The 20,597-nt window shown below is 42.3% G+C and overlaps 2 protein-coding genes across 4 annotated transcripts in view; one reads left to right on the forward strand and one right to left on the reverse strand.

The window, feature by feature from the left end:
• PLGRKT (plasminogen receptor with a C-terminal lysine) overlaps positions 1-20,597 on the reverse strand; it is a 258,459-nt gene that overhangs the window by 121,156 nt on the left and 116,706 nt on the right. The gene's annotated exons all lie outside the window — the stretch shown is intronic.
• Positions 9,565-20,597, forward strand: part of PDCD1LG2 (programmed cell death 1 ligand 2) — a 63,133-nt gene continuing 52,100 nt past the window's right edge. For 2 of the 3 annotated variants that reach the window (XM_012500743.2, XM_012500744.2), the window contains exon 1: positions 9,824-9,839. The gene's annotated coding sequence lies outside the window, so the exon portion shown is untranslated. Of the gene's footprint in view, positions 9,840-20,597 lie in introns of all 3 variants that reach the window. The other variant, XM_003273827.4, reaches the window with a different exon arrangement.

Consider the following 20,597-nt stretch of genomic DNA (forward strand, 5'->3'; position numbering starts at 1 on the left):
CCCAACTTCTATAGCGTGCATATTTCTTTAACCCTCGCCTTCCCTTCAAAACCTAACAGAGATCAGCCTGGGCAATATGGCAAAACGCCATCTCTGCAAAAAAATACAAAAATTAGCTGGGTGTTGTGGCACACGCCTGTGGTTCCAGCTACTTGAGAGGCTGAAGTGGTAGGATCGCTTGAGCCCAGCAGGTTGAAGTTGCAGGGAGCCCTGATTATGCCACTGCACTCCAGCCTGAGTGACAGAGTCAGACTCTGTCTTAAATAAATAAGTAAATAAATAAATAAATAAATAAATAAATAAATTAGAAACACATACAGCCCTTTGTTGATTTCTTTAAATATTTTCTGCTTGTTATTTTTCAGTAATCTCCATTATTGCTTTTAAAAAATTATTTCTGTCTTTACAAAAGTAATTTGTGCTCATGGCAGACTATTTAAAAAATAAAATTAAGTCAAAGAAAGAAACTTAAAAATTACCTGCAGGGGAAGGAGGAAAGATAGCTAACTAGGTGCAGCCAGGAGAAACGTCTTTCACAGAGATCTTACCAGATTTTCAAAGGGAAAGCATCAAATGTGGACAGAGGGAAGACACAGAGGCTGGGCTGAAGCAGGAGGAAGCTGGGAACTCTGCATGAGGCTACCGCACACTGGGACTTGTTCCTGACCCCCAACAACTCCTGCAGAAGGGACGAGTTGAACAGGCAATGAGAAACACGCTCTTGCCATGGGCCTCTGGAATTACGACAGGAGGAGACCCCTCAACCACTGTGGACACTTGAGTTGGCAGGGAGAGCTGCTTAGAGAATTGGTAGGGGCAGAGCTCCAGGTGATGTGGAGCCCAATAGGTTTGGTGCAGGAGTGTTTGTGGTGGAGTACAGCCAGGGATGTCCATCTCCCTAGGCTCAACTTGCTCCCATAGGAGACTTTAGCACCGGGGGAACTGTTGATCCTAAATTCTGCAGGGTGGTGTTGCCCATGAGATAGGGCCGGTCTGACTTCAGCACCCTTTGGTCTGCTAGCCTTTCCCATGGCCCCAGGCTGGCCATGCCTGCTTGCAGTGCAGCCACCAGATACCTCCTGGGAGAACACATCATGGTACCTGTGCTGGCAGATCATGCCAGACTGTCAGAGTGCTGCAGCAGAGTAGCCCCTGACACACACCAGCCCACCCAGCTCATCCCCTAACTGCAGCCTCCCGCATACCACTTTGCCTCCATGCACTTGCCCACAGCCACCCTTTACATCACTTTGCCAGTACATGTGTGCACAGGCAGACCTCACCTTCCCTTCCCCACCATCATACGTGTGAGTGTGCACCCTGCCATGCCACTGCTGCTGGTGTGAGTGTACCCTGACCCTCCTTCCCCTGCAGCACTGCCCACTGTGATGGCAATGGCATTGTCATCAGAGTGTTGTTGGGCATGGAGCTGCCAGCTCCGCCCCAGCCAGTCCCCAGCCCTGCCCCAGCCAGCGCCCTGCCTCTGTGTGAACACTGCCTATGGCACAAAACTAGGCACAAAAAAACAGCAGGCCCACCCCTGCCCTAAGCGGCCACTGCCACCCATGTGAATGTGCACAGGAGGCACACACAGCCCTACATTTACCAGCATCCTGCTCCCATGCTAATACCAACACTGGCACAAACATATGTACAGTTGCTGGTGAGGGCCCCCCAACCTGCCTGAGCCATGCTGCCACTGCTGCTTCTATGAACACCTTCATGAAGGCTGGCACTCCAGCACCCACTAGCACCCTGCTGCAGCCAATAAGTGTGCACCCCACTGCACTGCTGCTGCCACTGTGACTGGCACATGCGACTGAGGACGGATCATGTTTTCACAGCCCTACAAAGCACTTTGGCTGGCACCATGCCTCAGAGAGTTGTGATCAGCTGTCCAGGAGCACCTCAGGCCCCTCCAACATATCAGGTTCCTAACCTCAAGGAGCAGAGAACAAGGCCAGGGTCTGATACCAGTGCCCCAGAGTTCCAACACACAGTTTGGGAGTCCTGAGCTGAGACTTGGCCCCCTAAAATCTTCCAGAAATGAAGCCAGTCTACTGAACCCACCTTATACCACAATCAAACCCCGAAGGTCATTAAATATGATATAAAAAGGGGAAAAAAACCAGAAACAGCAACATCAAAGATTGAAGGAACATCATTCTATGAGATGAGAAACATGAGAAAGAACCAAGATAAGAACTCTAACAACTAAAAAGCCAGATGGTCTTCTTTCCTCTAAACAATCACACTAGTTCTCCAATAAGGGTTCTTAACCAGGCTGAGATAGCTGAAATGACAGAAATAGAATTCAGCATATGGATAGGAACAAAGATCATCACGATTCAGGAGAACATTGAAACCCAATTTAAGGAAGCTAAGAATCCCAATAAAACAATATAGGAGCTGATAGACAAAATAGCCAGTATAGGAAAGAACGTAACTAAACTGATAGAGCTGAAAAATATACTACAAGAATTTCATAATGCAATTGCAAGTATTAATAGCAGAATAGAACAAGCTGAGGAAAGATCTCAGAGCTTGAAGACTGACTTTTTGAAATAAGACAGACAAGAAGACAGTCAGACAAGAATAGAGAAAAAAAGAATAAAAAGGAACAAATAAAACCTCCAAGAAAAATGAGATTACATAAACAGACCAAACCTATGACTTACTGGTGTCCCTGAAAGAGACAGGGAGAATGGGAGCAACTTAGAAAACATCTTCCAGCATATCATTCATGAGAACTTCCCAATCTAGCTAGAGAGGCCAACATTCAAATTCAGGAAATGCAGAGAACCCCCACAAGATACTTCACAAGACTGTCCACAAGACACATAATTATCAGATTCTCCAAGGTGGAAATGAAAGAAAAAAATGCTAAAGGCAGCTACACAGAAAGGAAAGGCCATCTACCAAGGGAAGCCCATCAGACTAACAGCAGACCTCTCAGCAGAAACCCTACAAGCCAGAAGAGATTGGAGGCCTATATTCAACATTATTAAAAAAAAGAAATTCCAACCAAGAATTTCATATCCAGCCAAACTAAGATTCATAAATGAAGAAGTAATAAGATCCTTTTCAGACAACTAAACGCTGGGGGAATACATTACCACCAGGCCTGCCTAACAAGAGTTCCTGAAAGAAGCACTAAATATAATAAGGAAAGACAGTTACCAGCCTCTACAAAAATGCAGTTGAGTATATAGACCAGTGACAGTATAAAGAAACCACATAAACAATGTCCCCAATTAAAAGGCACAGAATGGCAAGCTGGATAAAGAAGCAAGACCCAATGGCATACTGTCTTCAAGGGACTCATATCACATGCAGTAACACACATAGGCTCAAAATAAAGGGATGGAAGAAAGTCTACCAAGAAAATAGAAAAGAGAAAAAAGCAGGGGTTGCCATCCTAATTTCAGACAAAACAGACTTTAAACCAACAAAGACAAAAAAAGAAAAAGAAGGGCATTACATAATGATAAAGAGTTCAACAAGAAGATATAACTATCCTAAATATATGTGCACCCAACACAGGAGCACTCAGATTCATAAAGCAAGTTCTTAGAGACCTTCAAAGAGACTCAGACTCCCACACAACAATAGGGGGAGACTTCAACACCCCACTGACAATATTAGACAGATCATCAAGTCAGAAAATTAAAAAAGATATTCAGGACCTGAACTTAACACTGGACCAAATGGACCTGATAGACATCTACAGAACTCTCCACCGAAAAACAACAGAATATACATTCTTCTCACTGCCGCATGGCACATACTGCCAAATCAACCACACGATCAGACATAAAACAATCATCAGCAAATGCAAAAGACCAAAATCATACCAACCACTCTGTAGAACCACAGTGAAATAAAAATAGAAATCAAGACTAAAAAAAATTGCTCAGAACCATACAATTACATGGAAATTAAACAATCTGCTCCTGCATGATATTTGGGTAAATAATGAAACAAAGACAGATATCAGTAAGTTTTTTTAAACTAATGAGAACAAAGACACAACATACCAGAATCTCCAGGACACAGCTAAGGCAGCATTACAAGGGAAATTTATAGCACTAGGTGCCCACATCAAAAAGTTAGAAAGGTCTCAAATTAACAACCTAACATCACAACAAGAAGAACTAGAGAAGAAAGAGCAAACCAGCCCCAAAGCTAGCAGAAGACGAGAAATAACCAAAATCAGAGCTGAAATGCAGGAGAATGAGACATGAAAAACCATTCACAAGATCAATGAATCCAGGAGCTGGTTTTCTGAAAAAATAAATAAGATAGGTAGACTGCTAGCTAGACTAATAAAGAAGAAAAGAGAGAAAATCCAAATAAACACAATCAGAAACAACAAAGGGAATATTACCACTCACCCTGTAGAAATACAAATAACCATCAGAGACTACTATGAACACCTCTATGCACACAAACTAGAAAATCTAGAAGAAATTTATAAATGCTTGGACACATACACCCCCAAGACTAAACCAGGAAGAAATTGAATCCCTGCACAGACAAATAATGAGCTCCATTATTGAATCAGTAATAAACAGCCTACCAACTCCCGCCCAAAAAAAAATGCCCAGGACCTGATGGATTCGCAGTCAAATTCTACCAGATGTACAAAGAAGAGCTGATACCATTCCTAGAGAAATTATTCCAAAAAAAAAATGAGGAGACGGGGCTCCTCCCCAGGTCATTCTATGAGGCCAGCATAATCCTGATACCAAAACCTGGAAGAGACACAATAACATCCACAAAAAACTTCAGGCCAATATCCTTGATGAACATTGATGCAAGAATCCTTAACAAAATACTAACACACTGAATCCAGCAGCACATCAAAAAGCTAATCCACCATGATCTAGTAGGCTTTATACCCAGGAGGCAAGGTTGGTTCAACATACTCAAATCAATAAATGTGATTAATTATATAGACAGGATTAAAGACAAAAACTACATGATTATCTCAATAGATGTAGAAAGGATTTTTATAAAATTCAACATTTCTTTATGTTAAAATGCTCAACAAACTAGGTATTGAAAGAACATGCCTCAAAATAAGAGCCAACTAAGACGAACTCACAGCCAACATCATATTGAATAGGCAAAGGCTGGAAGTATTCCCCTTGAAAACCAGCACAAGACAAAGATGCCCTCTCTCACCACTCCTATTCAACATAGTATTGGAAGTCCTGACCAGAGCACTCAGGCAAGAGAAAGAAAGAAAAGGCACCCAAATAGGAAGAAGGGAAGTTAAATGATCCCTGTTTGCAGATTGTATGATTCTATATCTAGAAAACCCCTAGTCTCAGCCCCAAAGCTCCTTAAGCTGATAAACAACTTCAGCAAAGTTTCAGGATACAAAATAAATGTACAAGAATCACTAGCATTCCTATATACCAGTAACAGCCAAGCCAAGAGCCAAATCAGGAACACAATTCCATTTGCAATTTCCACAAAAAAACAAAATACCTATGAACACAGCTAAACAGGGAGGTGAAAGAGCTCTGCAATGAGAATTACAAAATACTGCTAGAAGAAATTAGAGATTACACAAACAAATGGAAAAACATTCCATGCTCATGGATAGGAAGAATCAATATCATTAAAACGACCAAAGCAATTTATAGATTCAATGCTGTTTTTACCAAACTACCAGTGATATTTTTCACTGAACTAGAAAAAAATATTTTAAAATTTATGTGGAACCAACAACGAGCCCAAATAGCCAAGGCAATCAAAGCAAAAAAAACAAAGCCAGAAGCATCATCCTACCAGACTTCAAACTATACTACAAGGGTACAGTAACCAAAACACCATGGTTCTGGTACAAAAACAGACACTTAGACCAATGGAACAGAATAGAGAAGACAGAAATAAGGCTACACACATACAACTAACTGATCTTTGACAAAGTTGACAAAAACAAGCAATGGAGAAAGGACTTCCTACTCAATAAATGGGGCTGGGATAACTGGCTAGCCATATACAGAAGATGGAAACTAGACTCCTTCTTTACACCAGATACAAAAATCAACTTAAGATGGATTAACAACTTAAATGTAAAACCTAAAACTACAGAAAACCCTGGAAGACAACATAGGCAATACCATTCTGGACATAGAAGTGAGTGAAGATTTCATGACAAAGACACCAAAAGCAATTGCAACCAAAGCAAAAATTGACAAATGGGATCTAATTAAACTAAAGAGCTTCTACGCAGCAACAGAAACTATCAACAAAGTAAACAAACAACCTACAGAATGGGAGAAAATTTTTGCAAACTATGCAACTGACAAAGGTCTAATATCCAGTATCTATTAGGAACTTAAAAAAAAATTACAAGAAAAAAACAACCCAATTAAAAAGTGGGCAAAGGACATGAAAGGCATTTTTCAAAAGAAGACATATACGTGGCCAAAAAGCATATAAAAAAGCTCAATATTACTGAACATTAAAGAAATGCAAACCAAAATCACAATGAGAGATCATCTCACACCAGTCAGAATGGCTATTACTAAAAAGTTAATAAGTTGGCCGGGTGCGGTGGCTCACACCTGTAATCCCAGCACTTTGGGAAGCTGAGGCAGGTGGATCACGAGGTCAGGAGATCCAGACCATCCAAGCTAACACGGTGAAACCCGGTCTCTGCTAAAAATACAAAAAAATTAGCCGGGCATGGTGGCGGGCGCCTGTAGTCCCAGCTACTCGGGAGGCTGAGGCAGGAGAATGGCATGAACCTAGGAGGTGGAGCTTGCAGTGAGCTGAGATCTCACCACTGTACTCCAGCCTGGAAGACAGAGTGAGACTCCATGTCAAACAAAAAAAAGTTAATAAATAACATGCTGACAAGGTTATGGAGAAAAGGGAATGCTTATACACTATTGGTGGAGTGTAAATTAGTTCAACCATTGTGGAAAGCAGTGTGGCAATTCCTCAAAGAGCTAAAAACAGAACTACCATTCAATCCAGCAATCCCATTACTGGGTATATACCCAAAGGAATGTAAATCATAATATTACAAAGACACATGCACACACATGTTAATCATAGCACTATTCACAATAGCAAAGACATGGAATCAACCTAAATGCCCATCAATGACAGACTGGATAAAGAAAATGTGGTACATATACACCAAGGAATACTATAGAGCCATAAAAAAGAGCATGTCCTTTGCAGGAACACGGATGGAGCTGGAAGTCATTATCCTTAGCAAATTAATGAAGGAACAGGAAACCAAATACTGCATGTTTTCACATATAAGTGGGAGCTAAGAGATAAGAACACATGGACACAAAGAGGGGAACAACACACACTGGAGCCTAGCTGAGGGTGGAGGCCCCAGGGAGGAGGGAGATGAGCAAAAAAAAAAAAAAAAAAAAAAAATGACTGGGTTCTAGGCTTAGTATCTAGGTGACAAAATAATCTGTATGACAAACCTCCATGACACGAGTTTACCTATGTAAAATAAAAGTTTAACAAAAAACTAAAAATGTTACCTATGTAAAACAAAAGTTTAACAAAAAACTAAAAAAGTTACCTCCACCCAGAAATGCCTTTATTAACACTTTGGTTTGTACCCCTCCATTATTTTCTCTAGACATATAGATTTATGAGGCAGGCTAATGTGCTGAGATACTAGCTTGAGTTTTATTTGGCCTTGTTGTGGAAAATACCCGGGCCTTCCTTTGCTTCAGGATGCCCTAAACTGCGGAGAAGCAGAGCTGAACTGCCCAAAGGAAAGTGTGAAGAGGAGAGGCAGGCCAAGCCTGGAGAAAGGCTACCCAAGAGAGAGGAAAGGAAATAGTGGTGAGTGCACCTCACTCCTAAAGAAGGACAGGAACTCTGGTAGGTGAGGTGTGTTTTCCACAGATATTAAAACTCAAGGCCACACAGGGGACATATGTCCATTTCTCAGCCAGTCACTGTGGCCAGGAACAGAAGGTCAGGTAAGAGAATGGCAACTCCTAAGGAAACCACGTGCCTGGAGCCGTGGGTGTAGAAGCAGGTCCCCAGAGGAAGCATGGGTCCCACAGACACAGTCCCAACTCTTGCAGTCTAGGCAGCCACTCCCATTTGTAGGTACTACACAGCTTCGTAGTACTTCTTAAAGTATTTCTTGTTCAAGCGATGGGGCGAAAAGAGGATGCAGGACAAGGAGGAGGAAAGGAGATCCTTGCTTTTGCAGAAGAAACAAGGAGGCAGGGAAGGCTTAGAGGACAGGCAAGGAGAGATGTTTTCTTAAAAACATCCTCTGTCTGAGTGTTCAGCCCCACATCTCTGCTGATCCTACCCCTATAAGCACAAGGAAAAGGGCGGGAGGCAGCAGGAGAAGGATTGATCATTCAGGCCTATATTCAAGTTCGCCTTTTCTTGCCATGTGGTTTTAATCTCACCAATCACAAGCCTCAAGGTATAGTGGGGCCACTGAGGTCTGAGTTCAAATTCAGCCATGCAACTAAGGAAACATTGTTTGATCTTGGTCCTGTTTTCTCATGTGTAAAATGGGTCTAACTCTAAACCACACATTGCACTGAGAATGAAATGAGGCACTATGAAATGAAGTGAGGTTAGTTGAATAATGTTCCCCCCAAATTCATGTCTACTGAGGACCTCAGAATGTGACTTTATTTGGAAATAGGGTCTGCACAGATGTAGTCTAAATGAGGTCATACTGCATTAGGGTGGGCACTAATCGAAAGGATGGTATCCTCATAAGAGGAGAGGAATATAGAGATACACACAGAAAAGAATGTCATTTGAAGATGGAGGCAGAGATTGGAGTGATACAACTATAAGTCAGGGACTGCCAAGGACTTGAGGTCATGTGTTACAGAAGCCCTGGGAAATGAGTAAATTTCCTGGCACAGCACTAAGACATGCTGGTATTCTTCATTCCATCCCTTTTCCCCTATTCCTAAATGTGCTCCAGGGACAATGGGGAAGCTGGAGCACATTTAAGAATAGGGGAAAGAGAGGGAATAAAAGGGTGTTAAAAACTCTCAAGGGATGCTAAAAAAAAAAAAACTCCCAACAAACTAGGTATTGAAGGAACATACCTCAAAATAAGAGCCATCTATGATGAACCCACAGCCAACATCACACTGAATAGGCAAAAGCTGGAAGCATGCCCCTTGAAAACCGGCACAAGACAAGGCTGCCCTCTCTCACCACTCCTATTCACCATACTATTGGAAGTCCTGGCCAGAGCAATCACGCAAGAGAAAGAAAGAAAAGGCACCCAAGAAGGAAGAGAGGAAGTCAAACTACCCATGTTTGCAGATAACATAATTTTATATCTAGAAAATCCCATAGTCTCAGCCCAAAACTCCTTAAGCTGATAAACTTCAGCGAAGTTTCAGGATCCCACATGAACATACAAAAATCACTAGTATTCCTAAACACCAACCATAGCTAAGCCGAAAGCCAAATCAGGAATGCAATCCCATTCACAGACAAACTGCTAAAAGCAAAACCAAAACTTTCCAAATAAGCCAGGCTTTCGTCAGTTCCTCAGTACTGGTTCTGGTTTGACTCACTCTCATGTTACAGCAAACCTTAAGCTGAATGAACAACTTTTCTTCTCTTGATGAATATATCTTAACGCCAAATTCTTAGTGCTTTTTTGTTACCATCCTCATATGTCCCAGCTAGAAAGAATCCTGGGTTGGAGCTACTGCATGTTGATGGTTTTGTTTTTCCTTTCGGCTGTTCATTTTGGTGGCTACTATAAGGAAATCTAATACAAACAGCAATTGTCTTCTGTTGTTTTCTTTTGCATCTTTACCTGTGGAGCTGTGACAAGTCCTCATGTGAGTAACGAGTGGGTTGACATACTCTCATACTGTTTATGTTGTGGACCATGATGAGGCTGCCAGGGTGGGGGAAGGGTGGCCTACCTTCTCTCCACACCATTTTAGGCAAGAGACATTCTGCCTCAGAAATTGTGCTGAGGGGCACAAATAAGCTAATGTCCTCGTGCCCCAGATTTCTCTCACTTGTCCCTATGCATATTGTTCTTGTTGCTCAGTTTTATAAGGTGAGACATTTTCTGCATCAAATATTGCACTGTAAAATAATATAACTGTTCTTAAGATTGTCTCTCAGCTTAGAGTTTTCGGAGGCTTAATGGTGAAGAACTTAAAAATCTGTTTTCCTATGACTGACATCTGTTTGTGATTATCCATTTAGCAGACAGTGATCACCCCAGGCTGGCCTTTGTTTACAAGCTATGACTAAGAGTCAGCTGTTGGCGGCGGGGGGAACAAAAACAAAAAACCCAAAACTATTATCTTAATAACTTATAGAGGTAATCATTATTGAACAAAAGCATGATTTGGGGACTGTGGAAAGGCTTATTTTTTCCATATAAAATGATCAGAGAAAAGGTAGAAAAATTAAAGAGAACTGCAATAATTGCTATTGATTGCCCACCGCCTGGGTGCACTGAGTAGAAGAGCAAAGGCAATGGGTTCATGTGGAGGGGATGGAGGTCGAGAGGCTAAGCATGAGTGGGATTACCAACTAATTAGGACTTTTCACCCTAAAATACTATGGCTCTGAGGGGCAGGGAATGAGAGACCTAAACTGACAAAATGCAGAGTGAAAATATTCAGTGTGAGCAGTAATGAGACAGTTGTATCAGGGTCAAATACTGAGTTGGCCTGGATGTCCTCCAAGCTCCTTTCCAAGCCTGAGATTCTGTGAGTGATGAACAATCCTGCTCCTGCTGCTCTTGCCACTGGAACCTGATCTATTTGCCTTCATTATTTGAGGTCTCCCCATCAGCAGGCTGTTTGTTGTCTGCTGCTTCAGGGTGTCTCCTCCCCAGATTTCTCCTGTTGGTGAGCTTTTCCACTGAACTGGAGCTCCTCACAGGCAAGAAGAACACCTTTAAAGTTCTCTGAGTCCCAAGTTCCTAGCGCAGTACCTGGCAATACACATAGGTGCTTATTGGGTGCTTGCCGAATTGTTGAATGGATTTATTTGATGAAATGTCAGGAAAATCACCAGAAATGAAATGTTCATGTAATGGACAGGGGGAAGTTTGAGGTTGATTTGAAAAAGGAGATGGTAGAGACAGTATTATGGGTCATGCTTCAGAGTTTATTTGCTTTACAATACGTTGGACAGCAACCAATAGATTGTTGTGTGTCATTTTAATTCCACATGCTAACGTCCAAATATGTCATATGTCTTAATTGTTGCATACTTGGGTTACTCTGTAAAGGGGCAACTGTAGTATCACCTCCTCATGCCACACCCTGCTCCACTATAGCTGGGCTCGATAACCTTCAAATCAACTCACAGAATTCCAGGATAGACAAAAGCATCTGAAAGGTTATCTAGCCCCAGTCACCTCTGATGCCTTCCAGCTGTCTCTAACGCACCTGTGGGCTGACTTCCAGTTCTTAGTCTTCACGGCTCCCTATGATGAACTGCCCCTGCTTTGAGGGATTTTCCTCCCTTGCCTCAGAAGTACTGCTCTGGGGGAGCTTCTGATGCTATTCTGACCACCTTGTCTCTGCCTTCTTCACTAGTCCTCTGTTCCTGCTCTCCAAATTTTGGGACGTTCCTGAGTTCAGATCTTTTCTTTATAATCTTTCTTTTTATATTCTCCCCATCAGATGGTTCATTCATTCCTCAATATTAACTAACATTTCCATATTAGAAATAACTTCCTTATCTTTAGCCCTAAATTTTGTCCCAAACTCTGGACCTATAATTTTTTGGAATGCTTATGCCTTGCCCAGACTAAAACCAAACTTACTGTCTTCCCTCTAAAATCAGCTCCTGATCTTCTATTTCTCCCTGCCACCCCTTCCTCCCCCATGGCTCCAATATTGTCTTGCTGGTCTGGCCTTAAAACCACAGTCAATCTTGTTGCTTCTCTCTTTGTCTCTTGCGCATGGCTGATCAGTAGTCAATTGTTTTGTCAATTGTCTTATATGTTTCTTCTTCCTCTTCCTTGCTTCCTTTTTCTGACCTGAAGTTAGGGCCTTGTTACCAAACATCTAGATGAATACAGTGACCCCCTAATTGGGTGGCTGTCTGCCAATTCCACCCACCCTCAATTCTATACTGAAAAAAAAAATTAGATTTAATCTTTTTCAGATACTCCTTTGGTATTGTCACTCAGTTTTTGAGTGACTGCCACTATCTCCTGATTGGCAGCTCTGCCTAGCATTAAGCTCTTGACATTCTCAACCTAAGTGTCCAGCCAAGTTACTCTGTTCATTGTCCCCTCAACACGCCTGTGCATTTGCACCTCTGAGACTGCTTCTGAATCAGCTATGCACCGCCCTTTAAAATAGCTTCAACTCCAAATCCTACTAGTGCTTCAAAGGCCCAGTTCAAATCCTACCCCTCTGGGAAGTCTCCCTTCCTCTAGTCCACTTCTAGGGCTTTTGCAATTTTATCACTTGTTTTACATCAGTTTTACTATTTTTCATGTGTGAGAGTTTTAACCTTCCAATTATGGTACAATGTCTTTAAGGGCAAGGGCCCTTTCTTAGAGGAAACCTTCTATGAATTCTCCAATGATAAATTCTTCTATGAATTCTCACAACTTTCTAATATAAAGGCTTATAAAAAGTGGGAACTCATTGTTTATTGCTTAAAAAATTGAGATTTAATTTGAACTTAAGTGCTCTATTAAATTGAGTAGAATAGCATCTTAAGGCTACTGGTAGTCTATGCCACAGATGGTTTAGAGGTCGAATAATTACTCATATACCTATGACAGCAGAGTACTGGCTCTAAGATCCCCCCAAAACTCAAATACCTATTGGGTTTGGCAGGCAACAAAAATAAGTGAATCCAGCTAGGTCTAATACAATGGAGAATGGTAGGACCTGGGGCAAACTCTGCATAACTTGCCCAAAGGCATTCAAATTCAGATTATGTTCAGACATTGCTAATTACAATTAGTGTCTTAGACACTTGGCTTCAAAACAGTGGTTAGTTCAGGTATTTCAGATCAATTGGGTATGTATCTATCTAGGTCTTCATGGATAGCCAGGCTCTACTAGACACTGGGAGAGGGAAGAGGCAAATGGGATAAGACTGGCAGTATTTAACAAAGAATGAAGTATTTTACAAACCTGATCCTTTAGGCTGGTTATTGTTACACAAAGGAATGATTTGCCAGGATTCTTGAGATATTTCCATTGAATGTCTATGCCTCACTTATTGCACAGACCAGAGAATTCCATAAAAGCACTGGCTGTGTCTTATTCACCTTTGTATACTAGAGCTTGGCACACAGTAAATACCAAGTAAATGTTTTGAATAAAAGAAAGAGATAATTAAAGCTTCAGCACCACAATTATTTGTATTTCATCTATCAATTTGGAAATAGATCTCCACAGACAGTAGAAATGGCAAGAAACTAGGCCTATAGCAACCAAGAAGTGAAACTGCTAGAACCTACCATCATTTTTGATCCTCTTGCAAATTTTGCTTGAAAAAAATTTCCTCATTTTCTGTTTACAAACTTACCCTCAGAATTTACAGATGTTTCCTTAATTTCTCTGGAAAGATACAACTTCCTAATGCAATTGAGTAAATTGATACTTCTCATGTAGAAATAAGCAGAATAAGCTGGGCAAGGTAGCCCACGACTATAGTCCCAGCTACTTGGGAGGCTGGGGCAGGAGAATCACTTGAAGCCAGAGTTTGCTTGAGGCCAGGAATTCAAGGCTGCAGTGCTCTATGATCACACCTGTGAATAGCCACTACACTCCAGGCTAGGCAATGAGTGAGACCTAGTCTCTAAAGAAAAAAAAAAAAAAAGACAAAATAAGATCAAAATTGAGTATGAACTAATAAATACAAGGCAGACAAGAAATATCCTGAGAGGTGCAATAGTTCTGCAGACATTTGCTTGGGAAGCTCAGGAGAGGATTTATGAAGGAGGTGGCCCTGAGTGAGTCTTTAAAAATGGGTAGACTTTTACCAGGCGAGATCTTAGTGAAGTTAGTGAGAGGAGTGTTCATATAGGAATTCATGGGACTTTTAGACCAAAGATTACCACCCTTATAAGTGATAACGACGATGAATGTGAAGAATGTTTACCACTTGCAAAGTATTTTTCACATACCTTGTCCAAGTTCCCACAAGCATTTCTGTTCACTACCTGTGGTTTGGTCAAGAGACCCAGATATTAGAGAACTTGTTGATTTCTAGTTTCTAACTCCGCCCAATACTATTAAGATGAAAATGGATAGCCACATAGGAATAGACATCAATAAATGTATTTACAAAACACAAGTGAATTTTAAAAGGGGAGACTAAAGAGGTGGCATGGTTGTTTGAACATGTTCATTTCTGTCTCCTGGAGAAAAGTCAGCACAATGCTCATTCAGCTAAAGAAGTGTTTCTGTTACAGCTCTTTCAGTCCACCATTCAGCAGGTCCTGAGTTCTTGTCCCTTGTCCAGAAAAAATGAGATATGTGGACAACTGGAGGGTGAGCAAGGCGGAGAGGAGCTTCATTGAGTGACAGAACAGCTCTCAGGAGACCCAAAGTGGGTAGCACCTTTCCATTGGCAGGAAATGAGTGTTCAGTTCTCAGCAGAGAGGAGACCCACAATGGATAGCTCCTTACCACAGGCAGGTCATCCCAGAGAGTTGAGGAGACCTGAGCCAGGAACGGTGGCTCACGCCTGTAATCCCAGCACTTTGGGAGGCCGAGGCGGGTGGATCACAAGGTCAGAGTTTGAGACCGGCTTGGCCAAGACGGTGAAACTCCATCTGTACTAAAAATATGAAAAAATTAGCCAGGTGCAGCTGTGCACGCCTGTTGTCCCAGTTACTCAGGAGGCTGAGGCAGGAGAATCGCTTGAACCCAGGAGGCAGAGGTTGCAGTGAGCCAAGATCACACAACTGCACTCCAGCCTGGGTGAGAGAGCAAGACTCCATCTCAAAAAAAAAAAAGAAAAGAAAGGAAGAAAGAGGAGACCTGAAGTGAGCAGCTCCTTCCCCCAACTGGTAGTCCCAATGTGTGTTCAAGTCTGGCTGAGTCCAGGGGTTTGTTTGTTTGTTTCTTTTGTTTTTTTGAGACGGATTCTCACTCTGTCACCAGGGCTGGAGTGCAGTGGCGCAATCTCGGCTCACTACAACCTCTGCCTCCCAGGTTCAAGCGATTCTCCTGCCTCAGCCTCCTGAGTAGCTGGGATTACAGGCGCCCACCACTACACCCAGCTAATTTTTTGTACTTTTAGTAGAGACGGGGTTTCGCCATGTTGGCCAGGCTAGTCTCAAACTCCTGACCTCGTGATTTGCCTGCCTCGGCCTCCCAAGTGCTGGGATTACAGGCATGAGCCACCGAGCCTGGCCGAGTCCAGGGTTTTTACAGGCTCAGAAGGGAGGAAGCGTGTGCTGATTGGCCCATGGGCAGCCATGGAAGGGCCCGGAAAAAGCACTGTTAAGTTCCTACCCCAGGCTGTGGACTCCACCCACAATTGGCAACCTGGCTCCCAGGCTTTGGGCCATCCCTGGCTTGAAGGTTGGATTTCACCAGGGACCTAACCTCTTTCTGCCAAGGAACCTGTCTCCCTCTTGCCATCAACATGCTGTCCATGACGCCCAGGCTGTTCGTGGCGAGGGGTGCCTGCAGGCCCGTCCTGAGCCACCCTCAGCCCCTGCTCAGCCTCCCTCTGTGCTTGTCAGCACCCAATGTCTGGAAGAGGTCGAGGCAGCAGGGGGTTAGTGTGTCAGCACCACCCTGAGCACCCACATGCCTGGCCGGGTTGTGACAGCACCTAGGCTTGGCCACAACTTTGCTTCACCCAGTAGCAGGCGCCAGGAGTGGGGAGAGGCCAGGGAGTGGGAGCAGGCACCTTCAACCTTGTGGGAGCAGGGGACTTCCTGGGCCCCTGAGAGTACAGAGATGCTTAGGTCCAGAGCCACAGCTGGGCAGCTACAGGGGTGCCTGGGAGCATGCAGCTTCCACCCTGCCAACTCAGTACGGGGCAGGACTCCCACCTGTTCTTGGCCTCCCTGGCCACACCTCCCCTGCTGCAGCTGCTCTAAACAGGCAGCTGCTGCCATCACTGTGAGCTATGATTGTGCCACTGACTCCAGCCTGGGCAACAGAGAGAGACCTATATGGTATGTTAAATGGTAATGACTGCTTTGGGGGAGAAAAGATGACTAAGGATTGTTGGGAATGCTGGGGTAGGGTTGGAGTGCTCTTGCAATTTTACATAAGACAGTCTCAGGAGAAAGAACAATGAACGTGTCTGGGTAGGGGGACATGTACACTGGCAGCAAGGTCCTCCCTTAGGGATTGGATCTGTGGAAGAGGCCACACAGGCCTGGAAGCAGGCTTAAGGCAATTCAGGCTAGGAATTCCAGAGTTTCAAGGACAGACTGCGATGGATGGCGGTTGGTAGGTCAAAGGCTCCAGATGACACCTCTCAGCCCTGCAGACACCTTACCCTCAGGGAGAAGGATGGGCATGGTGGGGTCTTCTAAAGCATGGGGTCCAAGACAGAGGGCCCTCTTGTCTTGGCTGTTGAAAAAACTGGGTTTTACAGTGAGTGAAGTGTTGAGCCATCAGAAGGTTTTAAGCAAATATGGTTTGACTTTTATTTTTTAAAACCCACTCTGGCTGCAGAATCAACTGCAGGAAGGCAAAACTGGAATCATAGAATCCAGTTGTCAGACTAATGCAGAAATCACCATGAGAAATGACAATGACTCTGACTGATATGGAAACAGTGGAGGTAGTGAGAAATGGTCAGATTCTGGATATATTTGAAGGAAGGGCCAATAGGGTTTGTTAATGAATCAGATGTAGAATGAGAAAAGAAAGGACTCAAGATGACTCCAAGGTTTTTGTCCTTCACCTCAATAAGTGGAGGATGGAGCAGAGGAAGGCAAGACTAGAAGGTAAAAATAGCAGTGAGAAGGCTCTGCTATGGTATAAGAAGAAATGATAAGAAGCTGAATTAAGGTGATGGCAATGGGGTGGAAGAAAGGAGAGCCACCATGCAAAAAGTATCCAGGAGGGAGAATTAACAGGACTAGGGGATGGGCGATATTTGCAAGATGAGAAATGCAGAGGTCTAAGATTCTAGCTTAAGGTGGGTGTTGTTACTATTAGCATAATAGGAAAACAAGGCACAAAGACTTTTCAAAATTTGTCCAAGGTGTTAGAGGCTTACAATTTGTAAAACTAGGATTAAACCCAGATGTGTCTGATTTTAGAGCCTGAGCTCTTACCCATTGCATAAACCATATATTCCCTAGAGGAGGATTAGTAGGAAAGGAAGCTGTTGGTTGGAAAGTATCTTTATAACAGTGTCTGTTCCTCAGTTTGCTCAAGGAGACAGTGTGCCAGGAAAGTCCCCGTGGAAGGGCAAGGAAGAAGGGGAAGTTAAAGCCAGTGGCAGGTGATCCAGGAATCTTTTCTGTTGCTAGAGCTATGTTACGTGCCGTCCTTTCATGCTCTAAAAGTAAGAGTGCTGGCAAGTGCCAGGCCTGTTGGTGCACCTTAAGATGATACCTTTTTTGGATACATTTGCATTTTAATAAGGAAGGCTATCTTCTGGTCAAGCTAAGGTATGCCATGAGCATTTCCCTGTGGAAAGCACTTAATTCTGTTCCCAGTTGTTACCTGCTGTAAGATCTCCCTTTCTAAAATAAAAACAAGAATACAGTTCACTGAGGACCTTACATTTCCCTCTAGTTACGACTCATTTCTCTTCTCCTTTTTATAGCACTCTTCTTGAGAGAGTTGCCTATATTTGTCACCACATCTTTACCCATTCTCTTTTGAACCTATTCAAGCTTTCATCTGTGCAAAACTCACTGATACTGTGCTTGTCAGGATCATCCATGACCTCCATACTGCTAAATGCAACTCTCAAGAGTATTTGGCTCTACTGATCACTCCTTTGTAGCACTGCGTTTGAAACTATAGGTTTTATTATTATTTAGGTATGGTGAGGCCAATATATCAGGAAATGACTGTCATTGAAAAAAGTATGTTGTACTCACAGATCCCAAGAGAGGGGGGCACACCATGCCACAAGGGGCCACATGGGGAAGCACCAGGGTCAGCCAAGAGGCAAGTGGGGGGTGCGCAAGGTCTTTATTGTGGTTTCAACAGGAAGAAATGGGTGAAGCAGGGTGAGTGGATTTAGGGTTCACTGATATAAATAATTTCAGCAGGCTCTGGGACATAGAGGCTGTCCCTAGTCTTCTGGTACTTGGCCCTGGGGTGATTAGGGCAGGTGCATAGTGTTGGGAATGTGAAAGCCCCCAACAAATGAGGCAGTTGTGGGTTTGGGCTCTGGAATGGGTTGGTTTGCATTTGAAAGGTGTGCCCATGGGCAAGTGGTTTACTCTCTCTTAGAGGTTAGAATTGGCTAACCCTGGGAGGGGCAGTCCCTTCAGGGTCAGCAAGGCCCCAAGTGTCAAAGCATCAGAATACAGAAAATAAAATGCATGGATAATACACACTGCCATTTGCCTCTGTACCCTCCCTCTCAATCTTCTCTGCTGGTGACCACTCTTCACAAAGATCTATAAATGTTGGAATACCCCATGTCTCAGTCCTTGGGCACTCTCTTTCCTATCTTTCTGTAGGTGATGTAATGCAGATATCCATGACTTTAAATCTAACACTTCTGCATTGATGACTCCTAAATTTACATCTCTACCCCAACTGCCTACTAAACATCTCCACCTGCATATCTAATAGGCATTTCAAACCAAATCTGCAACAAATGGAACTCTTTTTCCCCTTCCCTAATTTGCTTCTCCCTCAGGATTCTCTATTTTAATAAACAGCATCTCCATTGCCTTAGTGATTCAAGCCCCAAACTTAGGAATTTTCCTGGATTTCTCTCTTTTTCTCAAACTATATATCCAGCCTGTCAGTAGTTCTCTTCAGGTCTTTTTTCAAACTATAGAAGGCCTAATAAAGGAAAGACATGCTGTATTCATGAATTGGAAGACTAAATATTATTCAGCTGGCTGTATTCCCCAAATTGATCTATGGATTCAATAAAATCCCTACCAAAATTCCAGCTTCCTTTGTCTGCAGAAATGAGCAAGTTGACCCTAAAATTCATTTGAAAATGTAAGGAAGCCAGAATAGCCCCCTAAAAAAAAATCTTGAAAAAGACTAACAAAGTTGGAGGACTCACACTTTCCAGTTTCAAAACTTACTACAAAGCTACAGTAACCAACACTGTGTGGTACTGACATAGGATAGACATATAGTTCGATAAAATAGAATTGAGAGTCCAGAAATACATCCTTATATATATGATCAATTGATGTTTTGCAAGGGTGCCAAGACAGTTCAATAGGGAAAGAATAATTTCCTCAACAAATTGTACAGGCACAACTGAATGCCCACAATCAATAGAACAAATTTAGAACTAAAGTTCTTATATTTAGATTTTTGATCCATTTTGTTTAATTTTTGTATATGGTATGAGGTAAGGCTCCAAATTTGTTCTTTTGCATGTGGACATCCAGTTGTCCCTGTACAATTGCTCCATTTATACTTATCTTAGCAGAAAATACAGATGTAAATCTTTGTGACCTTGACTAGGCAATGGTTTCTTAGGTATGACACCTAAAGCACAAACAATAAAAGAAAAAAGTGGATAAATTGGATTTTGTTACTTAAAATCAATTTGTGTTTCAAAATTAAAATCAAAATTAAATTAGAACATTTATGCTTCACAGGATTCTATCAAGAAACTGAAAAGACAATGTGCAGAATGGGAGAAAATATTTCCAAATCATATATTTGATAAATAGTTTGGCAACTCCTCAAAAAGTTAAATATAGAGTTACCACTTAATTCAGCAATTCTACTCCTACGTATGTACCCAAGATAATTAAAAGTATACATAGACAAAGACTTGTATATGAGTTTTCACAGCAACATTATTCATAATAGCCAACAAGCAGAAACAATCCAAATGACCATCAACTGATGAATGGGTAAGCAAAATGTGGTATACCATACAATGGAATATTATTTAGTCACAAAAAGGAATGCAGTACTGATATGTGCTACAATACAGATGAACCTTGAAAACATTATGTTCAGTGAAAAAAGCCAGCCACGAAAGTCTACATATTGCATGATTCCATTTTTATGAAATATCCAGAATAAGCAATTGATAGAGACAGAAACTAGATGAGTGGTTGCCAAGGGCCATAGGGAAAGGGAATGGGAAATAGGAATTTTCTGCTAATGGGTAAGGGGTTCCTTTTTAGGGTAATGAAAATGTTCTAAAATTGGATAATAGTGTTTGTTGCACAACTCTCTGAACATACGAAAAACCACAGAGTCATGCACTTTAAAAAAGTCTGTGTTTTAAATATATATACACACATATACATATATAACCCTTTTTTGTATATCGATTATACTTTAATAAAGCTGTTGAAATTTTTAAAATAAAATTTTAAAACAAAGAAAAAATATATAAACTCGCCAACAGACCACTTCTCACCCCTACTAGCCCCTCTACTCTAAGCAATCAGCATTTCTGCAAACACATTCCTAACTGATCTCACTGCTTGTAATCTTGCCAGC

This window comes from Nomascus leucogenys, chromosome 1a (assembly GCF_006542625.1).
Source record: "Nomascus leucogenys isolate Asia chromosome 1a, Asia_NLE_v1, whole genome shotgun sequence".
Classification (NCBI taxonomy): Eukaryota; Metazoa; Chordata; class Mammalia; order Primates; family Hylobatidae; genus Nomascus; species Nomascus leucogenys.